This window comes from Argopecten irradians, unplaced genomic scaffold, assembly GCF_041381155.1.
Source record: "Argopecten irradians isolate NY unplaced genomic scaffold, Ai_NY scaffold_0255, whole genome shotgun sequence".
Lineage (NCBI taxonomy): Eukaryota > Metazoa > Mollusca > Bivalvia > Pectinida > Pectinidae > Argopecten > Argopecten irradians.
In genome coordinates, this window is record NW_027187722.1 from 30,334 (window position 1) to 55,890 (window position 25,557).

A 25,557-nucleotide genomic window follows, 5' to 3' on the forward strand; every position below is an offset into this window, starting at 1 on the left:
GGTCAATAATGTCATGGTGCCTATAATATACCAGGTATTATTGTTGTGGTGCTTGTTGGTCAATAATGTCATGGTGCCTATAATATACCTGTATTAGTTATGTGGTGCTTGTTGGTCAATAATGTCATGGTGTTTATAATATACATGTATTAGTTATGTGGTGCTTGTTGGTCAATAATGTCATGGTGTTTATAATATACCTGGTATAAGTGTTGTGGTGCTTGTTGGTCAATAATGTCATGGTGCTTATAATATATACCAGGTATTAGTGTTGTGGTGCTTGTTGGTCAATAATGTCATGGTGCCTATAATATATCAGGTATTAGTGTTGTGGTGCTTGTTGGTCAATAATGTCATGGTGCCTATAATATACCTGAGGTATTAGTTATGTGGTGCTTGTTGGTCAGTAATGTCATGGTGCCTATAATATATCAGGTATTAGTGTTGTGGTGCTTGTTGGTCAACAATGTCATGGTGCCTATAATATACCAGGTATTATTGTTGTGGTGCTTGTTGGTCAATAATGTCATGGTGCCTATAATATACCTGTATTAGTTATGTGGTGCTTGTTGGTCAATAATGTCATGGTGTTTATAATATACCAGGTATAAATGTTGTGGTGCTTGTTGGTCAATAATGTCATGGTGCTTATAATGTATACCAGGTATTAGTGTTGTGGTGCTTGTTGGTCAATAATGTCATGGTGCCTATAATATATCAGATATTAGTGTTGTGGTGCTTGTTGGTCAATAATGTCATGGTGTTTATAATATACCTGGTATAAGTGTTGTGGTGCTTGTTGGTCAATAATGTCATGGTGCTTATAATATATACCAGGTATTAGTGTTGTGGTGCTTGTTGGTCAATAATGTCATGGTGTTTATAATATACCTGGTATAAGTGTTGTGGTGCTTGTTGGTCAATAATGTCATGGTGCTTATAATATATACCAGGTATTAGTGTTGTGGTGCTTGTTGGTCAATAATGTCATGGTGCTTATAATAGATATCAGGTATTAGTATTGTGGTACTTGTTATATATTGATATAAAATAACACGAAACTTTCAATGCTTCAGTTTTTATGAATTTAATTTAATGCTCTGCGTTTGTTGAATTAAAATAAACTTAACGCAAGCAATATTAGATATACGAAATGTTTCTGTAACCTTATTACCTTATTCAGTGTACTAGGCCTATTTCAATGTTGTGGTGCTTACTATGGTTCTTACTGGGAAAACGAGCCACAATTATAACTCTTTTGTTTCATGCAGTTGTTTCACGGTCCGGTCTCGCAAAACTCCTATCTTTGAGACGCTTGTAAATGTTTTGAACGTTCGATTCAAACGCTTTGCTAACCCTCAATTAACAACTCCACGGGCACCTTGCAGAACTACAAACAACTTTTCTTTAGCTGAAAGATGGCAAGTCTGCAGGCTGCCAGGCGCCTTTCAAAAAATCTAATATGCCGAACACGATTTCTTGTAAGTAGTTTCGTCAAATATGTGACTTGATATGGTATTTGGACAGTGGTTGGAGTTGGCACAACTTGAACATTTGGATATTCCAGCTTCATCACCTTTCTGCATAATGTTTCACAGTCACAATTTCTGTGTAGTTGATCGATCATAGTTTATTTCTCAGTAAGAAACTGTTGGTTACAGATAAAGACACACGTGGAAATAATAAAGATTTTAAAAATAATAGTGGAAATCACACTGTACGTTAGTAGTCAGTACATAGGAAAAGCATGAAGTCACAGGGACCTGAGAAATAATGCATACACGTACTGGTATAAAATCCTGCTGTCTGTAAATAATTTTCAGACTTTTAAAGGTCTTGATTAAAATTCAGTAATATCAGCTTCATGTTTCATATTTAAAGGAAAGAAATGTTGCATGCATTGTTGAGAAGGTTGACAATCAATAATTAATTTTTAAAAAAGGCAACACATGATCACAATCACATAAATAAGGATACACATATGTTCATTCTTTGATTTCAGAAATCAGCATCTGTTAGGGGAATACATTCCAAATGTCAACAAAACTCAAGAATAACACAGAAATGCCACCAAAGGATATGGAGGGACAGCCCTGTTTGCCAGCTCAGAAAATTTCAAACCAGCACAGGTAATGGTTTTTTTCGTTAAAGCCTTTTAAAACAAATTCAACCACAAAATTATCATCAATCTCCTGGAACCCTTCTGGAGAGCTCCACATGGGATGAAAAAAGAACACTACAATACATACAGTCACTGGTGGTGAAATTGTTACTATGTGCCCCAACATAATACCACTATATCCCACACTCGACAGTTAAGTGTATAAGCTAACCTTTACACCCAAGTGCACTAGGAGTGCACTACATTTAAACTAGTAGTGCACTACATTTAAACTACATGCAGACTAGTAGTGCACTACATCCTGTCAGGTGTGACCACTAAACCCCTAGATCATGGGAAGTGCCATTGGACACCTGTGTTAAATACGTGTACCTGTGATTTTTAGGTCATCTGACCCGAAGGGTCAGGATGACCTATAGTCGTCATGTTTCGTCCGTCGTCGTCCGCCGTCCGCCGTCCGCCGTCCGCCGTGCGCCGTGCGCCGTCCGCCGTGCGCCGTGCGCCGTCCGCCGTGCGTTAACATTTCACATTTTGAACTTCTTCTCAAGTTCTACCGGTGCGATTTAGCTGAAACTTGCATGAAATGATCGTGACATGGTCCCGACAAAGTGTTGTTATTTTTCGGGTCGATCTGAAATCCAAGATGGCCGCCACAGCCGCCATCTTGAAAACACATTTTGAACTTCTTCTCAAGTTCTACCGGTGCGATTTGGCTGAAACTTGCATGAAATGATCCTGACATGGTCCCGATAAAGTGTTGTTATTTTTCGGGTCGATCTGAAATCCAAGATGGCCGCCACAGCCGCCATCTTGAAAACACATTTTGAACTTCTTCTCAAGTTCTACCAGTGCAATTTGGCTGAAACTTGCATGAAATGATCCTGACATGGTCCCGACAAAGTGTTGTTATTTTTCGGGTCGATCTGAAATCCAAGATGGCCGCCACAGCCGCCATCTTGAAAACACATTTTGAACTTCTTCTCAAGTTCTACCGGTGCAATTTGGCTGAAACTTGCATGAAATGATCCTGACATGGTCCCGACAAAGTGTTGTTATTTTTCGGGTCGATCCAAAATCCAAGATGGCCGCCACAGCCGCCATCTTGAAAACACATTTTGAACTTCTTCTCAAGTTCTACCAGTGCGATTTGGCTGAAACTTGCATTAAATGATCCTGACATGGTCCCGACAAAGTGTTGTTATTTTTCGGGTCGATCTGAAATCCAAGATGGCCGCCACAGCCGCCATCTTGAAAACACATTTTGAACTTCTTCTCAAGTTCTACCAGTGCGATTTGGCTGAAACTTGCATGAAATGATCCTGACATGGTCCCGACAAAGTGTTGTTATTTTTCGGGTCGATCCAAAATCCAAGATGGCCGCCACAGCCGCCATCTTGAAAACACATTTTGAACTTCTTCTCAAGTTCTATTAGTGCGATTTGGCTGAAACTTGCATGAAATGATCCTGACATGGTCCCGACAAAGTGTTGTTATTTTTTCGGGTCGATCCAAAATCCAACATGGCCGCCACAGCCGCCATCTTGAAAACACATTTTGAACTTCTTCTCAAGTTCTACCTGTGCGATTTGGCTGAAACTTGCATGAAATGATCCTGACATGGTCCCGACAAAGTGTTGTTATTTTTTCGGGTCGATCTGAAATCCAAGATGGCCGCCACAGCCGCCATCTTGAAAACACATTTTGAACTTCTTCTCAAGTTCTACCAGTGCGATTTGGCTGAAACTTGCATGAAATGATCCTGACATGGTCCCGACAAAGTGTTGTTATTTTTCGGGTCGATCTGAAATCCAAGATGGCCACCACAGCTGCCATCTTGAAAACACATTTTGAACTTCTTCTCAAGTTCTATTAGAGCGATTTGGCTGAAACTTGCATGAAATGATCCTGACATGGTCCCGACAAAGTGTTGTTATTTTTCGGGTCTATCCAAAATCCAAGATGGCCGCCACAGCTTCCATCTTGAAAACACATTTTGAACTTCTTCTCAAGTTCTACCTGTGCGATTTGGCTGAAACTTGCATGAAATGATCCTGACATGGTCCTGACAAAGTGTTGTTTTTCGGGTTGATCTGAAATCCAAGATGGCCGCCAAAGCCGCCATCTTGAAAACACATTTTCAACTTCTTCTCAAGTTCTACCAGTGCGATTTGGCTGAAACTTGCATGAAATGATCCTGACATGGTCCTGACAAAGTGACCCCATATGTAATTAATTTTACTATTGCCAAGGTAGTCAGATGACCGTTAAGGCCCTTTGGGCCTCTTGTTACATACAGAAATAATGTATCAGCCTGTTATCATGGCCACCATGCCTAGGGCCTTTTTCTCTCTCTTTCCATAACCCGGCCACTACCTGAGATGATGGTCAGTCAGGCGTCACAGGTAATTCACTAAAGTACACTTGTATACATATTTTATTTAACCTGAGAGGGTCCATTACAGCATTCAATTCAATTGATAGTATGCTGTGACAGCTCAATTCAATTGATAGTATGCTGTGACAGCTCAATTCAATTGATAGTATGCTGTGACAGCCTTGTGGTACCTAAATAACCTAATAAGTACATGAATTTGGTCGGTAGTTTTCCTCCTGGAACTCCAACTCTCATTCACAATCTAAGCCTAACACCTCCTTATATACAATAAAACTTAGATACATCTTCAACAAAAATACTTTTAAGATACAGGATGTAGAACAAATCTGTCAAAATTACTTTCTTATTCCATGAAGATAGAAGCTGTTGGTTTGATAACTACTGTACATATGTAGTGAAGAAATGGAATAATTACATGTAACATATCAGTGACTGTTGTCATGTTAATTAGCTTTTCAATTCCTTCAAAGAGTCAGAAACAGATGAGGTGAACCAGTAGTTCAAATAATGAAGCGTTTGGAGGGAACATAGGTTTTTGATATGGTCATATTTATATCTTTTTTGGAAAACATTTCATGAATATTCCTATTCTCCCACATTTTATGCCATAATTTTCGGTGAAATGATTCTTTTTTTTTGCAGTTTGCCATGGGAAAACAGTTCCATTTAAACTGGCAGATATTGGAGAAGGCATCAAGGAAGTTAATGTCAAGGAATGGTGAGGATTTAATGCAACTGATCATGTATAAAATCCTTGACCAACTACAGTAATTTCTCGAATATAAATATTTACTACTAGTACATACCAGGTTGTATGCTGGGATTCTTACAGGAATGAAGAGACAAAAGAAAAGAAAAAATAAAGTGAGAGAGAGAAATTTAAAATTTCTTACCAAAAACCAATATCCGGGCACAGTTTTGAAAGCCTTTTAGACTTCACAATAATTAATTGGTACCAAAATATAAACAATAAATACATTCATACAATTAATCTGTTATTTGATCATACAATTAATCTGTTATTTGATCATACAATTAATCTGTTATTTGATCATACAATTAATCTGTTATTTGATCATACAATTAATCTGTTATTTGATCGTAAAATGATGTTTTGTTGATAGGTATGTGGAGGTAGGAGATCATGTGAAGCAGTTTGACAGTATCTGTCAGGTACAAAGTGACAAGGCGTCCGTGACAATTACCAGTCGTTATGATGGTGTCATCCGTAAACTCTACTATGAGCTGGACGACATCGCCCAGGTTGGAGATCCACTCGTAGACATAGAAACAGACAAGGACGCAGGTAATCAATGTAATATACAAAATTTTCAAAAATTTCTCAGAATTTTTTTAATTTCTACGATCTAAAATGTATGACAAATATTAGCATTAAAGTCATGCAACTTTTGAAAATGTTAATCAGATACAACTGGGAGGAATCATGGCCTAGTTATTCTTACCATCGGTCAGAACACATGGACACTGGTTTAAATAGCTTTGTCAAATAATCACCGTATTCATCCCAATAAGTGCCTATGACATTTAAAAAATTAAAAATATGAAAAGGTGCTTAATAAGACGAAGTTATTGCTAAGCAAAGTGCGAACCTATACAGTTTGATAGTTTTAGTCTTTTTAAATGCGGTGCAAAATACGGTATGTGTAATTGGTATATATAAAACTTGTAAATTCATATTAAAATACAAAATTGTAGAACATATTTAGTTCTGATACATTTCATATGTGTATAGAATTAGCTAGTTTATAGTTGGAATCTTACTGTTTTGTTGTGTGTACCAGCTCATGTAAAAGTATGGACTGGTTGGTTAAACCTTGAATTGTTTTTCTATAGACCAGGACGAATCTGAAGATTCTGGTTCCTCTCTACTCCTCATCGGAGGATGAACAAACCCAGCCTCAGGTTCACAAACAGAAAGTTTCTAGCCACCCCAGCTGTGAGGAAGATTGCCATGGAGAACTCAGTAAGTGTGATTGTGTGTGTAACAAAATTGACTTCATTAAGTGTGCAACTACATGTACATGTAAACATGTGTGTAGCAGTTTTGCACACATTTGGCCAGTTTACAGTGTTATGAATATCATAAGATACATGTAACATTGTTAGATGGTGATTTCAAGAAAGAAACATATATCTAAATGTATTTATAAGAATAAAAGTAAAGTTTTATCTATATTGTCAGCAATGTGAACATTTATTTAAACTTTATTAATAAATTTGACATCTGTGACAATAGCATAAAACAGTATTGAACATTTATACCACTTTGACATTTTCAGATCAAGCTATCCGATGTTGCGGGTACAGGCAAAGACGGCCGTGTGTTGAAAGAGGATATCATGAGGCATATACAAGGAGGAGCACCCCCTGTGGCTGTCTCTACCCCCACCCCTGTTGCTACCCCCACCCCTATTGCTGCCCCGGCCCTGCTGCTACTCCTGTCCCCAGACCAGCAGCCCCGCAGATCCCTGTGGTACCAGCAGTGACTATCCCTATCGGGAAGGATAAGACTGAACCTATAAAGGGGGTTAGAAAAGCCATGGTTAAGTCTATGACGGAGGCGAACAGCGTCCCATTGTTTGGGTATTGTGACGAGATTGATGTGACCAGTCTTGTAAGGTTAAGGGAAAGGGCAAAAGAAGTCACAGCAGAAACTGGAATGAAATTCTCATACATGCCGTTTATCATAAAGGTTCGTGTGTTTCATGGGTTTGGTTTGAAAAAATTTTAAGGGACAAAATTTAAATTTTAAGAATTTGTCTTAAGTTAAAAACAGTTGAATTAAATTAAAAGTGGAATATATTTATTATTTCATGCACAGATAATTGAAAATAAATTATTCTTTGTTTTCTTTTCAGGCAACCTCAATGGCATTACATCAATTTCCAATTTTGAATGCATCTGTAGACAGTGCATGTGAAAACATCACATATTTGGTATGTAATAGGAGCTAGACTAAAAACGATTAAAGTTTCACTCTAGAAAAAATAGAAAATTCCAAATTTTGAACTCTTTAAACATTGTTCATTCTGTAAAAATTCTGTTTAAAAATATGTGACAATTTTTGCAAAATATGAAAACCAGCAAGATACCTGTAATTTGCACAGTTCAGTGAAACAGTTAGTATGATAGCCTTAATGTTATCCTGTTCAAGCTTTTCTTCTTGTTTATAAAATCAAAAAGAATTATTTTGTTTATTCTCAGAAGTAAGTTGTCACTCATTTAATTGAATCATATACCAGTTTTAAGTCGTTCACCCCTGAAGACACATTTTGGTTCTTCTAAATCAAAGACCAGACCAGTCCATTGTGAAATTTTAGAGGTGAATGAGTTAAAAGGCATAATTCAATTGTATGATACATTTGTTATTATAGGCTTGTCATAACATCGGAATAGCTATGGATACTATCGAAGGACTGATTGTTCCTAATGTAAAGAATGTACAATCCCTGAGTGTATACGAGATTGCTGCTGAGCTCAATCGTCTACATGCCTTGGGACTTGAAGGGAAGCTGTCCACAGCTGATATGACAGGAGGCACATTTTCTCTGTCAAATATTGGGGCGGTAAGTTTAACATTTTATCGGTGATTTCTTTTAAAAATTGACAAATATCAGAGCAATCTTATAAATTGTCAAATATCGGAGCAATATTAAGATTTGAAGTATAACTTGTCAAAACCAGCCCTTGTCTTATCCCTGTGCATTCCAACATAATTGTATGACATTTTCCTTCCTTAACGAATCTAAACCTGTATAATCCGGAAACCTGGTTATACCAGCAAAATATGCTGGTCCCGATGATATCCTGTTAAGACAAGTTACACTGTAATATTTGTTCCAAGAAAGAGCTTGGTATATAGCCTGGTGCATGAGGAGGTAGCTTTACATCGTTTTAGATTGTAAAAACTTTAACTTTTGCTTTACAGATTGGCGGTACTTATGCCAAGCCAGTTGTACTACCGCCACAGGTTGCTATAGGAGCGCTTGGGAAATTCCAGGTGAGTATGTCACAAAATTGTCTGTGACAGATTTCTTTAGTCCTTCTTTGTTTTTTAATTCTTTGTTTAGTATGAATGCAGAGGGAGACTGTTGTAATTTCCATTTTAACATCTAACAGATTTATCTGCCCTTGTGGGTACAGGGTAGGTATTGAGTGTAACATCATCAATTTGTCAGCAAAAACTATTTCTCTTTATTAACATATCATAGAGTTATCTGCCCTTGTGTATAGCTACAGGTATAGCCTAATGTCAGATATTTCAGGGAAAACAATGTAATTTTTTTCCATGACGCCGAACTTGTGACATCACAATTGATATATACTTGCAAGGGCAAATAACTCTGTAAAACCTGTATTGAAAGACAGAATAGCATATGCAAAGGATGTGATTGCAATTAATTAGGGCCCCGCATCGAGATGCGGGTGCCCTATAGTAATCGGGTTGTCCGTCCGTCTGTCCGTCCGTCTGTCTGTCCGTCCGTCCGTCTGTCCGTTTTTTTTCTTTTGCACATTAATGATGGAAGGGAGTGGAGTATTTTCCCCATATTTTACATGATGATTCCCCATCCATCCTAGATCTGCTTGGTAATTTTTCAGGCTGAAATTAAATTAAAAAATCGGCCATCTTGGATTTTAACATTTAAAAAAATCACAATGTTGTTGCTCTTAACTGATAAACATTTTGTTATAACATTATGATGCAAAGTTGTTCAGAATTAAACAAGGAGTTGGACTGTCCAAAGGTAAGGTCATGGGCCAAGGTTACTAAGTCAAAGGTCAAGGTCAAATTTTAAAAAATTATTTTCTCATGAACATTTTGCTACAACATTTATAATGAAGCAGAGTTGTTCAGAATTAAACAAGAAGTCAACTCACCAAAGTTTTGACTGACCAAAGGGTAAGATCATGGGGTCACTGCATCAAAGGTTGTGGACACATTTTCCATTTTTGGACTTATTAACAATTTGTTATGACATAATAAATAAAATTATTCATTGCTTTAATATATTAATTAAAGTCAATATGATTTGAATCAAAATGGCTACATGATATGATTAGAATCAAAAAGGCTGCAAATCAGTCATCCCTTGGCACGTCAGACACATAGCGGGGCCCTTTCTGACGTGTCAGTGTTCTAGTTGTGTATTTAGAAAGAGGGATATAAACGATACGTCAAACTTTTACATTAATATCTCCAGATAATGTTATACCGAATCATTAAAATCTTACCAAACAAGTATACAATTTGTATGGGATGATTGCAGTCAGACTATAAGAAATGTCCCATTTTATTTGTGTGTCTAGGTATTACCTCGGTACGATGAGGAGGGTAATGTGAGGAAAACACACATCATGAACGTCAGCTGGTCAGCTGATCATCGTGTGATAGAGGGCGCTACGATGGCACGGTTTTCTAACGTGTGGAAGGCCTACCTAGAGAATCCTGCCACCATGACGATACATTTGAGATAAAGTGGACATTCTAGATAATTTATTTTAGGAAATTTGATCATTCCGTCATTTTAACAAAACCACATCAATCTTCTGTGAGTTTATTTGATGAAAGTGAATTGGGAAACCGAAACTGTTTGATCGTAAGCCAAAGTCTAATGATAAAACTCATATATATGCTTCTTTTTTTATCACCAACAAAAAACTGTCACTCTATCTCCTGCCCATCCAGGGTTTTCTTCGGGGAAAAAAGGTTTAATTGTTATGAAGAATGCTTTATTATGAGTACTATTTCCCTGGTGATGGATGGCAGATATAGGCCCTATGTACTTTGTATCTGTCTAATACCAATATGTTTTTTAGACAAATGTGGTGGTAATATCATAATTACTATTTAAGGGTTATAAATGTGTAATGAATTTTCAGTCTATGGTAACCACGTCTATGATATTCCAGGGGATGCTATCAATGTGATAGAAAATCTGAAGGTGGTTCAAGAGTAAAGAAATTACCATCATAGGCCTACAGGGACTTACTTTGAAGATTATAGAGAGCGAACCCCCCCCCCCATCCCCCCATCCCCCAATATATACATCATCTGTTGTCATACACAGAGCCATCTGTTTTGCTAAAACATAGTTCAGGGGTGGATGTAATGTCAGTGATAGTAAATCTCTGGAGTAGCGAGGATCGGGGCTACCCACAGATATTTTGAATCCTGATGGTAGTCCTCCCATAGGATCTCAGCTTATTACAAGATAGATGTATGTAGTCGCTGTACCTTTGTGGTCAGTGTAAGGGATTAATTACCAGTTAATTATGGATGGTTTGATTACTTACAGCATACATAATATAGTATGTTTCTTTAGTTTCGTTAAAAGTGCTGCTGTACATAAAGTTATGTAAATACTCTTTTTCTTTACTTGTTACAGAGTAAAGGTACCATAATGTGTTGTTTGCTGTGATGTTGCATACACCACATTGTTTTGGGATTTAAGTAATAATCGGATCATGTCTGTATGCATTTTGTAGTCTGATGAACAGAGAAACTGTCAGAAAATCCTATATATTTATAGATTAATACGGTTCTGTAATTGATACATAAGGGGAAATCCTTACAGTGAAAACAGCTGATTGATTTGTGAGGAGAGATAGTGTATAGATTTGTTAGAGAGTTTTAACTGTGTTTGTATCTGAGATACGTTTAGTACATATAATGTATTTAATTGTGTATGAATGCATACGTGTGTATTTAAGGTCATTGAAATTACAATTAAGCATTAGAATCTTTACTTTTATAATTATCTTTAAAGATGTTCCACTGCTGACAAACAATATTTTTACTCTATCAAAAATAGAGGCAGGCGAGTTAATATTTTTCTTCAGTTACTAAAGTTACTTACTGGTACTTTATACCAGTACACCATTGAAATGTTTGAGCTTCTAATTTTACTTGAAGATAAAAATATTGAAAATAATTTACTGCATCCCAAAACATTTCGTGGTACTATGTCTTACTTGGTATATGGAATGAAGATCTGATTGTGCATGCTCCAAAAGCAAATTCAATTATTTTATATTTATTTTTTTTGGTTTATTTATTAGACACACATATATATACACGATTAAACACTAATTTTTGTTCAAATGATGAGTATCATTTATGCTCTGTCAGCAGTGGTGCATCTTTGAAGTATATGGTGGTCAAAGATAAATATTAATTTGATTACTTATCCACCCCAGATTATCACTTCACTATCAGGTAACAGATACTTTGGTAATGTATTATAGTAATCAGACAAAGTAAGTGTGATGTGATAGTTGTATTGAATCTCTACTGTCTTCAGTGCCCTGTAAAAAATGCATTATGAAAATGTACATACAAAAAAAAATCATTAAAAATCTTAACAAAAAAGTTCAAAAAGAATTATGCACGAGTTTGTTTTTCTTTTCTTCAACATATTGTTGTTAAGTTGGTAAAAAATCTTACTCAGAAATTGAAAAAAGGTTTCCTTTATTAATTTTTCACTGGAAATTCATACTGTAAATCTTGATTCCTAAGCTGGCAAATCCTTACTGGATGAAAACAAAAATAAACATAATCACTGATTATCATTTCATCTATTATACATGTGATGTCAAATCTCAGTGCTAAGTCAAAGCTAGGAAATTCAATCATGGAATATTCTGAGTATTTTGAATGAATTTTCGGTACCTCCCCTAGTGTCACTCCAGTATGAGCGTGCTGTAATTAAATGGAAAGTACATGGAGGTAGTTTTTTTTTTAACTGAAGGTGTTAATTATTGGTATAACAATTTTTCAATTTATCAAAATTTGAAAATATTTTTCAATTCTGCGAAAAATCTTCATATATTAGTTACTGTATATGTATTCATTCATTTATTCGTTCATTTAAAACGATTTTATTAAGAATTTAAGAAATATGAAATTTAAAAAAAAAATCCGGATTCGAATTTAATTTTAGTTTCACTTTTGCCAGATAGAGTTATCTCCCGCTCTGGAATTCTTTTGTCAGAAGGTTGGTAAACACGAGGAGCGCGCACCTGCAACGTTGAATTGTGTTGTGTGATCGAAAGTCGTCACATGCAAAATGATATCATATTCAGTCTGAGTAACAAGTGTAAGCATTTGTATTATATATATATATACTACATATAACACATCATAATGCGCTTCAGAACGCACCTTGGTCCTTGATGGGCTACGTCTAACTGTATACGACGTAATATGTATACGGGCCTAACGCGATTTGCCCTCTTCTATTTTCAGAATATTCTTCCGTTCACTCGATTGTAGCTCTTCTACTTCTGGAAGCTCTTCCGTCTATAGGCTTGAAGATCTTCTGAGAAGAGCGCAAATCAAGTTGAGTTAGAGGGTTTTACTGGTTGGACCTAGTTGCTCGTTTAGGAATTAAAGGTGGACCTGGTGGTCTTATATTTTTTCAGACGAGCCTTGACAAAGCCCTCACAGGCCCGTATTAAATAAACTACCATTCCGTCAGGATTTACACTTGTGGTACAGGAGAGGAGAAAATGTAGCAGCCAGACTGGGATTCAAACCCGGGAACCTCCGAACACTAGCCAAGTGCTATACCGATTGAGCTACCTGCTCACCGATGATCGACCCAGTCCAATCCTGATACACTTAAAATAATGTTGATAGTTGTGCTAAATGAGACTGCAAAGTCTTAACATATTTGTGAGACTAATTATTGTTATAGTATCCATTTGTTTTGTCGAAATCGGTTGTTCAGTGTATCAATAGGTTCTTTTAAAAGGTAAAGCCTTTAAAGAGCACAGCTACTTTTATAAAATTGGATTTGTTAAATGTGTAGGTCATCGGGTTGGATTTTTCGTTGCACTCCAATGCAAGCCAGATTATGTATGATGTTCAAATACACCACAATCTTGTGAAACACCACATCCGACATACTCATTCCACCTAACACACTGTCAAGAAATAATGCGCATAGTTCCACCTACCAAATACCAACTAGTAGTAGACACTATAGAAAGTTCTCCTTTTACCTGCGTACAGGGAATGGAACTCGTTATCAGCTGACATCATCACCTCGGATGTCCACATCGCTGGCTTAAAATCATATATATTATCCTATTTTTAACATATACTTCAACCAGGCATACTCCTGAGTCCAGACATATCAGTATGTGACTCAGACATATCAGTATGATTGATATATATATGATAATTGTGGTCCTGGACATAAGTTTGCAGATGCAATTTTTCAACACTATTAATTAACAGATGTTTTTGTGTCCAATAATATCACTACTTACAGGCAACCTGTTCTCACCAAGTTCCAACTCTCGCCATCACATGTGCATCTGTATGTTTTTCTCGCAATTTTACGTCAATTAAGTCATCTTCTGAGAGAAATACTTCCATGCTGATTTCCACAAAAAAATGTCTGAAAAATTAAAGTTTGTGTGCGATCATACACACATGCATTTGTGAGAATTTGTACACGACAAGAGAACTGGTCGCCTGTCAGTATATTCCATTGACAGGATATCAATAGTAGGTCTGTAATTTGCCCGAGATATTCTAGCTGACCTGCAGACACTAGACTTAAGAATTTCAACGTACATGTCGACATTGTGGCAGATAGATGTCTGGTGTTGGACTACATATGAAAACTATTTCAAAACATGGAATTTGCGGACACCATTTTGTTACCAGACCTGGCCCCGATTTCTCGAAACAAAAGTGCAGACTTAAGTCAAAACTTAAGTTTTTCTCCTTATGTAATTTATATGAAAATTTATGACTTAAAGATGCTCCACCGCCGACAGAGCATAAATGATATTCATTATTTGAACAATAATTGATGTATTATCGTGTATATATATGACTGATTAACACAAAAAGTAATATAAAATAATATATTTTGCCTTTGGTGCATGCGCAATCAGTACTTCATTCCATATAGGATATAGTGCCACGGATTTTTTTCGGGATGCAATTAATTATTTTCCATATTTTTAACTTGAAGTAAAATTAAAAGCTCATACTTTTCAATGTTGGTAATGGTGTAAGGTAAGTAACTTTTGTAACTGAAGAAAAATACTAAATCGTCTTCTCCTGTTTTTGATAGTAAAAAAATAATTTGTTCGGCGGTACATTTGTCGGCGGTGGAGCATCTTTAAAGTCAGTTTTAACCGCTGGTCGGATTTCAACAAAATTTGACTGGTAGCATCCTTATGGGCTACTAACTGAAAATTGTACAAATGATGGGGCTGATCCCCCGGGGGCCTGAGGGGCGGGGCCAAAAGGGGTCAATTTGGCTATTTCCATATAAACGACTTCTTCTCTGAAACTAAGCATGGGATAGCACCCATAATGCAATGGTAGCATCCTTATAGGGTGGGGATTCAAAATTGTACAAATGATGGGGCTGACCTCCCGGGGGCCTGAGGGGCGGGGTCAAAAGGGGTCAATTTGGCTTTTTCCATATAAATGACTTCTTCTCTGCAACTAAGCGTGGTATAGCACCCATAATGCAATGGTAGCATCCTTATAGGGTGGGGATTCCAAATTGTGCAAATGATGGGGCTGACCCCCCGGGGGGCCTGAGGGGCGGGGTCAAAAGGGGCCAATTTGGCTATTTCCATATAAACGACTTCTTCTCTGAAACTAAGCATGGTATAGCACCCATAATACAATGGTAGCATCCTTATAGGGTGGGGATTCAAAATTGTGCAAATGATAGGGCTGACCCCCCGGGAGCCTAAGGGGCGGGGTCAAATGGGGTCAATTTGGCAATTTCCATAAAACGACTTCTTCTCTGCAACTAAGCATGGTATAGCACCCATAATGCAATGGTAGCATCCTTTTAGGGTGGGGATTCCAAATTGTGCAAATGATAGGGCTGACCCCCGGGGCCTGAGGGGAGGGGTCAAAAGTGGTCAATTTCCATATAAATGACTTTTTCTCTGCAACTTAACATGGGATTACGCTCATAATGCGGGGGTCTGAAGGGTGGGGTCAAAAGGGGTTAATTTAGCTATTTCCATATAAACGACTTCTTCTCTGCAACTAAGAACGGAAGAGCACTTATAATGCAATGGTAGCATCCTTATAGGTTTGGGATTTGAAATTGTACAAATGATAGGGCTGACCCCCGGGGCCTTAGACGGCAATAGATGCGAGGTCAAAAAGGTCAATTAGGCTACTACTTTCATATAAATTACTTTGTCTCTGAACCTATGTATTGGTTGTGATTCAAAATTAAACTTTGGGAGTCAATTTTGCTTATTTTTCTAATTGTCGAGTCTTGTGATAATTACTAACAAAAAAAACCAGGTGAGCGATACAGGCCCTCATGGGCCTCTCTAATTGTAAGAGTCTTTGTGATAATTACTAAAAAAAAAAACATGTGAGCATTACAGGCCCTATTGGGCCTCTTGCTAGGTTATCTAACCCGAAGGGTCAAAATGACCTATTGTCATCATGCACCGTCCATCATCGTGCGTAAAAAGTTCAAAAAGTTCTCAACAGATTTAAACAAAATTTGGCCTGAAACTTCCTTAGGGGAAGGGGAAAAGATTTTGTTTAAATGGTGTGACTCTGGACACCGCTGGAGCCTGAAAGGCCGGCCCCCAATAGGTTAAATAGACTTGTCTTAAAGTTCTTATTGGATTTTGACCAAGTTTGGTCAGAAACATCTTTGGGGGAATGTTAACAGATTTTGTATAAATGATGGCTCTGATCCCCCTGGGGCAGGAGAGGTGGGCCCAATAGGGGAAATTTTGGTAATTTTTTTAAAACGCTACTTGTCATAAAGTTCTCATTGGATTTTTACCAAATTTGGTCAGAAACATCTTTGGGTGAATTTTAACAGATTTTGTATAAATGATGGCTCTGATCCCCCCCTGGGGCAGGATGGGTGCGGGGCCCAATAGGGGAAATAGAGGAAAATTCCTTCAAAATGTTACTTGTCATTAAGTTTGAAAGAATTTCAACCAGATTTGTTCTAAAATATCTTTATGGGAAAGGGAGCAGATTTTGTATAATGTATAAATGGTTACTCTGACCCTCAAGGAGCAGGACAGGCTTGGCCCTGATAGTAGAAGATGACAAAATTGTTTTGAAAAAGCTAGTAGTCATTAACAGATCAATAAATTTTGACCAAATTTTATCAAACAACGTTTTGGGAATAGGAAAAAATTTTGTATAGTGACTCTGCTCAACATCGTTGTTTCGGTGTCTATTTCACCAAATATATGTTTTCCCTCCTTCCTGTTAGAATTTGTTGAAATGATTTTCAAATGACCGTTAAGGCCCATGGGCCTCTTGTTATATCCAAGGATGCGCCCATCGTCAGAGACCCATGGGTGATCGCACTACACTTATCACCTGTGGGATGTGCCAGGATAGGGACAACAAGTACAACACAAACTAGTAAACATTGTATAAAGTTTTTATGTGCAATCACTGCCAGTTAACACTTGTGCACAATTGTACATCAACATATTCCACTATAAAGAATAAGTTTTCAAAACATGTGAAAGAATTATATAAACATCTTGTGGAATTTTTATTTCAATAAACTAACAGGAAAACTCTACACTAGAATGATTACCAGATTTTTAGTGTTAGAAATTTGACACTACCACAACTCTAAATCTGATATATCAGTCGAGTAGAGATGGGTACCCTGACTGTAAATCTGATTTCAATCGAGTAGAGATGCATACCTTGACTCTAAATCTGATATCAATCGAGTAGAGATGCATAACCCCACTGTAAATCTGATATCAATCGAGGAGAGATGCATACCCTGACTCTAAATCTGATATCAATCGAGGAGAGATGCATACCCTGACTCTAAATCTGATATCAATCGAGGAGAGATGCATAACCCCACTGTAAATCTGATATCAGTCGAGTCGAGATGCATACCCTGACTCTAAATCTGATATCAATCGAGTAGAGTTTGAGAATTGGATAGTGGATTAAACTTTCGATATCTCTTATGCTGGACATGTTAAATCTGCATCTCACTAGTTTCATAATTACAAAAACTGGATATTTCATTCTGTGAGAGTCAAATCTGTGACTTAATATCGATATATTGTTCATCATTGTAACAGGGAGTTGGGATACATATAGCATGTAATTATAAAGCACACAAAACATCAGGTACCATGTTCATATTAATCAATTCCTTTCTACTTCATTGTCTGTTGCATTCTTCACAGTTCAATCCACACTTCTTGTGAGTTGTAGTCTTCTGTTCATCTCTCACACATCACAAAGTAGAAAAATCGCACACACCCCACAAAGGTTCAACACTTTGATGTGAATGGAAACATTATCATGAAGAAATTCCCTGATTGAGACATGTTTCATGTCGTTTTCTGACTTGTGCCATGACCATACATTCATTGCCATGACCATACATTCAGTGCCATGACCATACATTCAGTGCCATGACCATACATTCAGTGTGTACGGTGTATTCATTTTGTCTTCCGATTGCCATTATTGTTCGTATTAATGAGACTAACTGTGATGGCCCTTACTTGTGTCAGTGAAACAGTGTCTGATCTACTCTAGCACCAAATAAATGTCGCCAGGACAGAGGAATTTTCCAGCCTGGCGATGGTTTGATTATTTCTCCCTCCTCATTTTTCTTTGGCTGATAAAAAAAAAAAAAAAACATTCTGTCAGTATTGTTTTTCATTCGTTAATGAATAATACATGTAATACAGACTATGCTATAGAAACAAACAGACTTGAAAACTCAATGATTACAAATATGAACAATTAGAATAATTCAAAATTAACATTTCCGACACACATAACTCCGGTATTTTCTATCATAATAGAGTAACTTGTAGTTGACAACATCAATTTTATTTACTCTGACCGTCCAGCAATTATCATTTTCCTCATATGAGCTTAATTATGCCTGGTCTCATAAATGTCCCTCTGAATCCAACATCAGGCTTTTATTAATGATACTAGAAAAAAAATCTTTTGAGTAAAAGAAAACTGATTTCTGATGATCTTGAATAAAATGTCTGCAACATGAGAAAAACACACTTTATAATATTGTTTCCTTGTTAGAATACCAACCTTCATGTCCACAAGATCGAGCCACTGATTAAGACGTGAGGCCAGGAAGATGGCGTCCTGTGCATTATCTCCTTCCGAGCAGAACAACAGTAACACTAATACTGGCATCTCTTTACCACTGCAACACAGCAATTTGAGGTAATTATTTAATCATTAATATGAATGATATACAGTTAACACAGCAATTTGAGACAATAAGTTAATCATTAATGTGAATGATATACAGTTATCAATAGTTAGATATTTTTATGTTCACATTTTATCAAATCAATGATAAGAAATGCTTCGCGTCTATCAAGGATTTATAAGTGAGAAGGATTCGTGACTGTCTCTTTACATTACTAAACACCACGCGAGATGCCTATGAACCGGGAATAAAAACCGTTTTTCTCAACAAATACTTGTCTTATCGAGTCAAACGAAACACCATTGTAAAGTTTATTAAATTTCATGACGTATATTACTTGTTTTAAAGACGGAATATTTAGAGGATATGTCTTAAATTTTCGTTAAAAAAGATCGACAGCTCATGAAATGACGGCCCCGCTTCAGAAAGTAAGACGGTAACCCTCGCACCCGCAAGCTACATCAAAGGCTGCGCCGGCGGATATCAAAGGAAAATCAGCCGTCGCCCAACGTCACGGTCAGTGCACAAACACAAAAGCGCCTGCCTTGGACTTCCCCCAAACCCAGTGTGACTTATCCTTCTCATGTACGTCCTTGCGTCTATGAAGAAATTTCTTCCATTTTTTGTCTATGACTTCATAAACCCAAAAGATATTGAGAATGATGCTTAAATATTTGTCCTATCTTACAATTCCTCTAATATGGACTTAGCTATACTCTGTTCTATATTTGGACTATCTTACAATTCCTCTAATATGGACTTAGCTATACTCTGTTCTATATTTGGACTATCTTACCATTCCTCTAATATGGACTTAGCTATACTCTGTTCTATATTTGGACTATCTTACCATTCCTCCAATAAGAACATAGCTAGACCTTGTTCTATTTTTGTCCCATCTTACCAATCCTCCAGTAAGGACAGAGCTATACCTTGTTATATATTTGCATTCAGTAAGTACATAGCTATACCTTGTTCTATTTTTGTCCCATTTTACCATTCCTCCAGTATTAATAACATAGCTATACCTTGTTCTATATTTGTCCCATCTTACCATTCCTCCAGTATTAAGGACATAGCTATATCGTGTTCTATATTAGTCCCATCTTACCATTCCTCCAGCATTAAGGACATAGCTATAACTTGTTCTATATTAGTCCCATCTTACCATTCCTCCAGTGAGGACTTAGCTATACCCTGTTCTATATTTGCATTCAGAAAGAACATAGCTATATCCTGTTCTATTTTTGTCCCATCTTTTTTTTTTAATTTTTTATTTTCCAAACAATGTTTTTAACAAAGACTACATTTGCCACATACATGGTAAGTATATATACACATTACTTTCCATTTCCATCCATTCTGGCATTTTTCTCTCATACACATTATTATTGTTGTTTACATTGTTTTTTATTATTATTTATGAAAAAGGGGCAGGGGGTAAGAAAAAAAAACAGATAGGGGAGGGGAAGAAGGTAAAGGGGGATAAAGGTATGAAGAGGGATGGTAGTAATTATAGGTCAACATAAACAATTAAATAAGAATAGAAAAAAAGGGGGGGGGGGGAAAACACAGAATCAATTATATCACTTCACAGCTCTATACAAATATATACATAGTGCAAGCATGACACATGGAAAAAACATGTATAAATAACTATTTTATATTCAATTTAAAATATTTTGACAAACTGTCTGGGGTTTGCAAGTTCCACTAGTTTTTGACCATTTTTGCCAATCTTTATTGAATCTATATTAATTCTTACTTTTTCTCCTTTACCAAAAGCTATATATTTTTGAACCTATATAGTAATACTCTTTAATAGAGTTTAAAAAAGCTGTCACATTAATGAACCATGTAAGCATCTAGTTTTGTAAAGTATAAATGTTTACTATATAAAGAACAATTTCAATCAATCCTATGTACTGAGTTTCCCCAAAAGTACTAAATGGCTCGGTCTCAATGATTGGAAGGATATATTTCTAAAGTCAACATTTTTTTGGACAATAAGAAATAAAGTTTGCTAGTGTTCCTTCCAGTTTGGACTTTTGAGGATTCCTTGGACACCAAGGTGTTAAATAAGAAACATATACTCCAACTCTTAGGAGCCCATTCTAATATTTCCTATGGTGTTATATGCCAAATGACTTTATAGCATCTTTAACCTTTTCCTTGTTTAATCTGATGTCAATTAAAATATCCATTCTGAAATGCTATTCTCATTAAGTTCCTGGGTAACAAAGTATCAGTTAACAAGTATTGTTTTGCAGCAGAGACAGACAAGAGGCATATTTTTCTATGCCAAAATGTCTTAAATATAGAATATGTCAGTCCTCAAGAAGACTTATCAATATAGTCATACCATTTCTGAATAAACTGGTCAATTGGTCTACTTTTAACAAGTTTTTGTAATTAGTCTTTTGTAAAACAGCAAGTTGAATGATATATCCAAACATGATTTAAAGTAGCTCTGATAAAATATCTTAAACATCTTACAGCCATTTAAACAAGAGCTGTTGGAGAACAGCAAAGCTCGCCTATTCAGAAGAAGTTGATGTTCAAGTATTTACTATTTAAACATGGAAATATGACAAATTAACAGACTAAAAAAAAACCCTAAAGGGCCCCAAATTGGTTGTATTATCACGTTCAGCATCCATACACATTAGGAAAATAAAATCATAAACATTTATGATGACTTAAGCTTAAACAATAGACAAAATAGAAACTTGCTCAAAAACTTTAACGTGAAATATGACAAATTAACATACTCAAAAAAAACCCTAAAGGGCCCAAAATTGGTTGTATTATCACGTTTCAGCATCCATACACATTAGGAAAATAAAAATCAGAAACATTTATGATGACTTAAGCTTAAACAATTGACGAAACAGAAGCTTGCTCAAAAACTTTAACGTGAAATGGACGCCAACGCTGACGCCGACGCCGGGGTGACAACATTAGCTCCCCCTATTCTTCGAATAGGCGAGCTAAAAAAACGTCTGGTCTATTTTCATGTTAAGTATACATTATGCCAAAAAGTAATCATTCTACATTTTATTCCAATATCAATTGGGTATCTTGTTAGCTCGCCATAAACCATGAATTGTTTTATACACTTTTTTAACTTGAGGAAATTACAAATGATTTTTTCTACAATATTTGTATTTTCAAATCCCCATACTTCTGATGAGTATAATAAAACTGGCATTACAAGTGACTAAAATATTTTCAGTTTAAAATCAACAGGAAGGGATACATTCCTTTGTTTCTTAAAAAATAGTAGACACTGATTTAATTGTTTGTTCAGCAGTTTTTTCCTTTTCTTTAAAAACGCTACCATTAATGTTAAAAAATATACATAGATATGTATACCCTTCTTATCAAAATAATTCTATATCCCATAACGTAAACTGGTGTTGTTGGGCCAATTTACGTTTTGAGAATATTACAACTTTTATCTTTCTGATATATTAGAGTATAATGTCCATGTAATGCAATAATGTAATGCAATATTATTCAAATCCGTTATTTGTTGTAGAACAGTGTCATCGGCATATAAAATGATAAAAGTTTGGGATACATTTCAATATTATCTGTAAATAATTTGTCAATAGTTGTCAGACAATTAACATTCTTTTTTTCCGCCAGATAAGATTCCAAGTCTTCAAGGGTATTGAAAATAGGAAAGGAGATATAAATAAGGTACAATACTGTGCTTGTATATGTATTCAATGTAAATTAAAATGTAAGCTGATCTTGCAGAATTGCCTTACAGCGTTATAATAAATGCAGTTGTCTCATTGCATTGGATATAATGATTTAAGGGCAGTTCATGTGGCGACCGAAAAAGGTAAAATCACCATTTTCAGAGTGATCAGAGAAGATTGATAGTCAAGGAGGGAAAACATAAGACAACCTGTGTTATGCAAATTAATATTTAATTTTTTTGAATAAATTATGCCGAAGATGATGATTAGTGTATTATTAACAATAATCTTAATATGTTTTCTAAAAATTAAGTAACAACTAATGTCATATTGTGTAGACTGATAAAATTCTTAAGTTTTATTTTTCTTTTTATTTTTCAAGCATGTAATGTACTGTCATAAAAATAAACAAATTTTGACCAAGTATTTGTGCAAATTAAAGTAAGAAAAAATTCACAAATGACAATCTAATGTGTATTGTATATATGGAATGAAGATGCATTATGGTAATTTTTTGGATCAAAAATGTTTACAACATTAAATGTATATATATATGCATGGAATTTTGATGATGATAGTAATTATTTCATCAGAAAATGCGATCAAAAAAACTTTATTACTATAAGCTAATCCAAGTTGGCCATTTTTCATTTCATTTACCGTTCAAAAATACAATATGCACAACTTTCTTTTGGAACATTTTCCAAAATTGAAATGATACTTGCATTTTTGAGACATTCTGTAAAACATAAGAAACTAAAATCCATGTATATAACCAGAGTAATTGTTGACCGAAAAGGCTAATATCATATAATTAACATGCACAACTTTGGGCCCTAAATAACAATATTTTAGAGTGAAATTTATTATTGAAATTTTTTTTTTCAGTTGTTTTTTTCCCTACTTTCACTATGTTAATTTTAACTTCATCCAATTGATGGCCGCAGCTTTGTCAGCATATCATGTTTACTTGACGATAATGTGCACAAAATACAATATGCACAACTTTCAAAGGGGTTACTGTATATGCAATTTGAGAAAGATTTTTGCCGAAGTACACTTTTTTCAAAAAAACGGTAAGCGTTTTCAACTCAAAGATGTATCGTCTAAATAAAATACAATCCAAGATATTCTTTTGTGTGATTTTGTTTGCAATCGGTAAACTGGCACAATCAATGATACAAATTTTCTGATTAGAATATTATGCTGTATGAAGAAATTTGAGAAAGTCCTTTCAGCTTTTTTCCTAAAGGAGAAATAGCGTGGTAACAAAAAATTTAACTGTCAAAATTTTTAAGATACCTGTATTATCAACTTATTCTTTCCCATAACATAAGACTGGTCCATTAATTTTGTTGAGAAGATCAGTGTTATCATATTTTATCATTAAGTATATATGCATTCTAGGGTTTCATGTAAATAACCTGTATTGAAATATTAGAAAGATCCCTTCTAACAATTTTGAGAAATAAAATATAAAATGATTCAAATTTGTACATTTAAATATCAAAATTTAAGATGTCCGATGCTTGTCAGATCAATTACATTTGTTCACCGATTTCCCCAAATAATTCTATATGGCAAGGTATATTAAAAATAGGAAATCTTATAACCAAATTTGATTTCATCCCTTGCACTGTTTGTTCAGTGTAATAGCAAAAATTGTTTAATTATCAAAATCAAAAAGATTTATGGCCTGCCACATGTTCTAAAAAATGCATTTTTTTTCAAATTATCGGTAACCCAAAGATGCATTTAAACAACTTATTGGCTCCTAAAAACTAAAATATGCATTTTTTGAGAGAAGATTGATTTCGTTTTCCATGGTAAAATTCATTTGTTAACTGAATTTTAATGACGGATATCAATTTATTTTGAACAAAGATGCCGTACAGATGAAATGATTACGAATTATTAATAATGCCCACCATCTGATGATGGTGGGCTAAAAATATTTAACAACTAATGTCATATTGTGTTTTAAATTTAATGTTTTATTTATTCTTTTTATTTCAAGCATGTTTAGATGTCATAGAAAATAAACAAATACCAAGTATATGCATATTAAAGTAAAATTCACAAATCACAACACTAATGTGTATTGTATATATGGAATGAAGATGATGATGGTAATTATTGGATCATATAATGTTTTTAAACATTAAATGTAATTATATATATGGAATTTTGAATATTGATGATAGTAATTATTTTCATATCAAAAAAAAACTATTACAGTATTAAGCTACCACAGTTGAAAATGATTTCTTTCATTTTGTTCAATCACATTTTTTCTCCTGGACTGGTTCCAATTGAAATGATACTTGCATGTAGACATTTCTGTAAAAACATAAGAAAACAATAAATGTATTAACAGAGTAATTACCGAAAAGGCTAATATCATATAATTAAACACTTTTTTTTTTGAAATAACAATTTCCAGTTTAGAGTAAATTGTCTATTATTGAAATTTATTTTCTGTTGTTCTTTAGTCCTCCTGTTCTTTGGAGTTTTGTCCTTCATAAATTGATTGTAATACAGCAGTTGTCATATAATGTATCTGATAATGTGCACACAGAAGTATAAGTATATGCATATGCATATGCATGTGTGCATGGGCACAGTGATAAGTTTATTTTGCCGAGTAAAAAAGTTCAAAGAACTAGTATTGTTCATACTCAAAGATGTAATCGCACTAAAAACAGTGATCGTGTAGGCTTTTGTGTGATTGCATTTGTAAGGGGTGTATCTCTGAACGCCAAACATTTTGGATTTAGCTGTAGAGTTGTTTGTTGTGACAGTGGTTATAGTCTTTTTCCTAAAGGCAGACCCAATGCCACAGGTAAATTTACCTGTAAAAATTTTACCTGTGTTGATACTTATCTAAATGTATATTGATTAATTTCTATTTCAATAAGTGTTCATAATTAATATCAGATAAGTATATACATAATATATGTTTCTGTTAATATCTATGAAAATATAACAATAGAATCTATGATGAAATTCAAATTAAATTCACAAGGATTTTATTTCAAGAATTTTTACAAGATTTTCCTTAGGATATATCTAAAATCTCTTGTATAAATCTCATTAGATTTTCAA

General features: G+C 35.2%; 1 long non-coding RNA gene and 1 pseudogene across 1 annotated transcript; one reads left to right on the forward strand and one right to left on the reverse strand.

Annotated features, from left to right (window-relative positions):
• The first annotated feature begins 1,344 nt into the window (after positions 1–1,344).
• Positions 1,345–11,922, forward strand: LOC138312222 (lipoamide acyltransferase component of branched-chain alpha-keto acid dehydrogenase complex, mitochondrial-like; annotated as a pseudogene).
• Positions 11,923–16,940: 5,018 nt separating this feature from the next.
• Positions 16,941–20,016, reverse strand: LOC138312223 (uncharacterized). The gene is made up of 2 exons (XR_011206887.1): positions 18,616–20,016; positions 16,941–18,175 (listed from the first exon to the last, which is right to left on the reverse strand). It is a non-coding gene; the product is annotated as an uncharacterized lncRNA (long non-coding RNA).
• Positions 20,017–25,557: the final 5,541 nt, after the last annotated feature.